The sequence below is a fragment of the Pristiophorus japonicus genome, chromosome 4 (genome assembly GCF_044704955.1).
Source record: "Pristiophorus japonicus isolate sPriJap1 chromosome 4, sPriJap1.hap1, whole genome shotgun sequence".
Lineage (NCBI taxonomy): Eukaryota > Metazoa > Chordata > Chondrichthyes > Pristiophoridae > Pristiophorus > Pristiophorus japonicus.
This window is the reverse complement of record NC_091980.1, coordinates 128,343,372-128,348,575: the sequence shown is the minus strand read 5'-3', so window position 1 is coordinate 128,348,575 and position 5,204 is coordinate 128,343,372.

Genomic DNA, 5,204 nt, shown 5'->3' with positions numbered 1-5,204 from the left:
GTTAGCTGTTTAAAAAAGGGGGCAGACAAAAGGCAGGCAACTATAGGCCGGTTAGCTTAACATCTGTAGTGGGGAAAATGCTTGAAACTATCATTAAGGAAGAAATAGCGGGACATCTAGATAGGAATAGTGCAATCAAGCAGACGCAGCATGGATTCATGAAGGGGAAATCATGTTTAACTAATTTGCTGGAATTCTTTGAGGATATAACGAGCATGGTGGATAGAGGTGTACCGATGGATGTGGTGTATTTAGATTTCCAAAAGACATTCGATAAGGTGCCACACAAAAGGTTCCTGCAGAAGATAAACGTACGCGGAGTCAGAGGAAATGTATTAGCCTGGATAGAGAGTTGGCTGACTAACAGAAAGCAGAGAGTCGGGATAAATGGGTCCTTTTCGGGTTGGAAATCGGTGGTTAGTGGTGTGCCACAGGGATCGGTGCTGGGACCACAACTGTTTACAATATACATGGATGACCTGGAAGCGGGGACAGAGTGTAGTGCAACAAAATTTGCAGATGACACAAAGATTAGTGGGAAAGCAGGTTGTGTCGAGGACACAGAGAGGCTGCAAAGAGATTTAGATAGGTTAAGCGAATGGGCTAAAGTTTGGCAGATGGAATACAATGTTGGAAAGTGTGAGGTCATCCACCTTGGGAAAAAAAACAGTAAAAGGGAATATTATTTGAATGGGGAGAAATTACAACATGCTGCGGTGCAGAGGGACCTGGGGGTCCTTGTGCATGAATCCCAAAAAGTTAGTTTGCAGGTGCAGCAGGTAATCAGGAAGGCGAATGGAATGTTGGCCTTCATTGCGAAAGGGATGGAGTACAAAAGCAGGGAGGTCCTTCTGCAACTGTATAGGGCATTGTTGAGGCCGCACCTGGAGTACTGCATGCAGTTTTGGTCACCTTACTTAAGGAAGGATATACTAGCTTTGGAGGGGGTACAGAGACGATTCACTCGGCTGATTCCGGAGATGAGGGGTTTACCTTATGATGATAGATTGAGTAGACTGGGTCTTTACTCGTTGGAGTTCAGAAGGATGAGGGGTGATCTTATAGAAACATTTAAAATAATGAAAGGGATAGACAAGATAGAGGCAGAGAGGTTGTTTCCACTAGTCGGGGTGACTAGAGCTAGGGGGCACAGCCTCAAAATACGGGGGAGCCAATTTAAAACCGAGTTGAGAAGGAATTTCTTCTCCCAGAGGGTTGTGAATCTGTAGAATTTTCTGCCCAAGAAAGCAGTTGAGGCTAGCTCATTGAACGTATTCAAGTCATAGATAGATAGATTTTTAACCAATAAGGGAATTAAGGGTTACGGGGAGCAGGCGGGTAAATGGAGTGAGTCCACGGCCAGATCAGCCATGATCTTGTTGAATGGCGGAGCAGTCTCAAGGGGCTAGATGGCCTACTCCTGTTCCTAATTCTTAAATTCTTATGTTCTTATACCCAACTATGTTACCAATTTTTCCTTTCCACACGATACATAAATTTAGTGAGGCCTCATCCGATGTTCCTTGTGCTTTGTTCAATACTTGCTTCAGGGAACACTTTCCTGTGTTCCCAAAATAGAAAGACTTTCAGAAGTAATTCTTGGGGGTTGTCTATTCAGAAAGTGCAGACTCTGTACTGTAACAGCACGCCCTTGGCAAAGAGGTTCAAGCATAACCTCCTTGCTCTTGTATTCCACACCTCCACTATTAAAGGCAAATATTCCATATGCATTCTTAACCACCTTATCCAACTGGTCTGCTACCTCAGGGATCTGTGGACCTGCACTCCTAGGTCCCAATTTTCCTCTACACTTTTCAGTGTTGTATCTTTAAAGTGAATTCCCTCCCTTGTTAGACCTCCATTAATGCATTACTTCACACTTATCTGTATTGAATTCCATTTCCCACTGTTCTGCTCACCTGACCAGTACATTGATAACTTCCTGCAGTCTGCAGCTTTCTTCTGCATTATCAACCACACAGCCTATTTTAGTTGAATTTGAAAACTTTTTAATCATACCCCCAACATTCAAGTCCAAGTCACTGATATATGCCACAAAAAGCAAGGGACCCAGCACTGAGCCCTGCAGAACCCCACTGGATACAGCCTTCCAGTCACAAAAACACCCATCAACCATGTAGGGTGTTTGTTTTTAACTCTATTCTGATTCCTAGACCTCGGAACTTATCGTGGGAAAGGACAACATGTGAAACAACATTTTAGGCTTAACCCAGTGTCAGTTTTATTATGCAACAAAAATCAACTAAAACTACAGGACTAGACATAAAATCACCAAAGATTCGTGGTCCTTGATTCCATGGACTGCTGTTTCTTCTTCCAACTTTTCTCTGCAGTTTCTGTTCCTTTTCTGCTGCTTCTTGTGTTGCCTGTCCGTCTTCTGTTGCCTGTCCTTCTTCAGTTGCCTGTCCTCCTTCTTGTGAGCTGCTTTTTGCTCGCATATTTTTCTAGGTTTTGACTAACATTCCGTGGGGTCCTTTGTTGTCCGGTCTTTTTACAGACTCGATGTCTCCAGTGGCTGTTTCCCCACCTTGGTTAATCAAGTTCAAAGCATCACGTAACAACTCCATTGTTGTTATGCATGAAGTTAGTTTTATGTCCTTGACCACAGAATGTTCTCAATTGTCCAGCTTAATTCAAAAAGCTTGGTCAATCAATTTTTAGTTCATGGTCTGTGTTTTTCTGAAGATTAGTAACCTTACAACCATCAGCCTTTGTTTCCTGCCTCTGAGCCAATTTTGGATACAACTTGCCTCTTTGCCCTGGATCACATGGGTTTTTACTTTCACGATCAATCTGCCACGTGGGACCTTATCAAAAACTTTGCTAAAATCCATATACACCATATCATATGCACTACCCTCATCGACCCTCCTGGTTATCTCCTCGAAAAATTAAATCAAGTTACAGACACGACCTTCCCTTAAAAAAAACCACGCTGACTGTCCTTGATTAATCCATGTCTTTCCAAGTGAAGATTTATCTTGTCCCTTAGGAATTTTTCCAATAACTTTCCCACAACTGAGGTTGGAATAAAGAGCTCCATCTAGTGGACTACTGCTCCACCTAGTGGACTACTGTGGTAATGCAGCCATTGCTGGAAATACAATAAAAGCATCAGGTGACAGATCACCTGACAAGTCCCTGTGTTGAACCATCTTGCCAGTGTGTGTTTATCTTGTTGTAGAGAATATACCACATTGGCGATGAAGGATCAGATTCCTGGATATCCTAGCAGAAATTTTTGTTGGTGGATGATTTAAGCCAAACAGCAGAGAGACTAGAGCGGTCCTTTGTGTTAACAGCTAAACGCACAAGGTAAATTACAAGCACACTAGGCTGCAATGAAGAGTCCAGATGGATGCGCCTATGGGAATAATAGGGCACTTGGGTGAATTCCATCAAGACCGAGAGACTTTTGGAGTGTATGTGGAGCGGCTAGAAATGTTTTTTTTACTGCAAATATTATCATCGAAGTCCTCGAGGATGAAAACCATAACCGGGTTGTTTTAGAAAGAAAACAGGATATTTTCCTGACTGAAGCAAGCCCTGAGGTGTATGAAACCCTGAAAATTTTGCTTCTTCCCGTCAAGTCAAATGATGTATCACTTACGGAGATTAGCACTACAGTCCAGAGCCACTGGAAATTTCTGAAAGTTACCGTTTTGGGAAACAAGATCAATTCATTGACGAAAGTATCAGTGAATACATTGTAGCATTAAAAAAGCTATCCATTTACTGTCATTTCAGAAACTTTCAGGGCCGAGGATTGCGTTACCACTTTGTTTGTGGGATGAAAAATGAAGTGATCAGAAGAAAGTTGTTGACAACCCCTAACTTGTCAGACAGCTATGTCAAAAATATGGCCAGCCAATATTCCCATGAATTTCATTCCATTTCCAGTCGTCGGACAACTGAGGGTGAAACACTTACAGGTTAAAAGTGAAAGGCAGTTGGTCCCCAACGCCTCAGCAATTGGTCATTGAAGTAGTGCTATCAGTGCCTGGGACAACACATTGATCAAAGTTGTCTGTATGTGAAGGCAGAGTTTTTCTTCTGCAAGAAAACTGTGCATCTTGCAAAGGCATGCTGATTGAAGAGTATGTCAACTTTCAAGGCTATAAGTAAAAATCCCCACAGACGACAGAGAATTGAAGAAAAGCAACAGGATGAAGAGATACATGTCATCAGGGGCATGAGGATATTTAACAGCGACTCGGGAAGTATCCTCATCCAAGTAGACATTGTCGGAACCAGGATACCCATGGAAATTGACACTGGTGAATCCGTGAGTGTAGTACCGGAATCGCTAAATCTTGACAAGTTGAGTGATTTTCCACAGTCAAAGATAGAGCTGCAAGGCTAATCAGGAGAGAAAATCCCTGTGGTAGGACGTATCAACATACCGGTGAAATACAAGGATCAATTTCAGAGCTTCCCTCTATTTGTAGAGGCAGGAGACAAGCCTGCCTTACTAGGTAGAAATTGGTTGGGATCACTGAAGCTGGATTGGAATGAGATTTTTCTTGTTGAAACGAGATTTGCATTCAAGGAAGGTGTTTAGTGAAACAGGCAGTCCGATCCATGATCTCAAGGCAAGTGTCAGGGTACAGAAGGATGCTAGACCAGTTTACTGCAAACTATGTCCCGTACCATATGCACTCAAGGAGAAAGTTGAGCAAGAACTCAAAAGACAAGAAACTGAGACCATTATCTCAAAGGTAGATCTATGTAATTGGGCTACACCATTGTTGTTCTACCTAAGTCAGATGGTAAGGTGAGGTTGTGTGGTGATTATAAAGTAACGGTAAACCAGGTTCTCGAGGGTAAGCTCCCAAATTCATTGCCAAATGTAGAAGATTTGTTCACAATGCTGACAGATGATCAGATCTTCTCAAAGTTAGATCTCACAAATGCCTACATACAACGTGAACTCGATGAGGAGTCCAAGTCATAGTTGATTATAAATACTCATCTAGGCCTAGATCAATTTAATAGGCTACCATTTGGAGTGTCTTCTGACCCCACCACATTCCAAGGAGTGATAAACCAGATTTTGCAAGGCATTGAAGAGGTAGTATGTTATTAAGATGACATACTCATTTCAGCAATAAACAGGCAAATCTATAATAACGTATTGATGAAGTGCTCAAATGGCTAGAGAAGCACAGAGTACCAGTGACTGC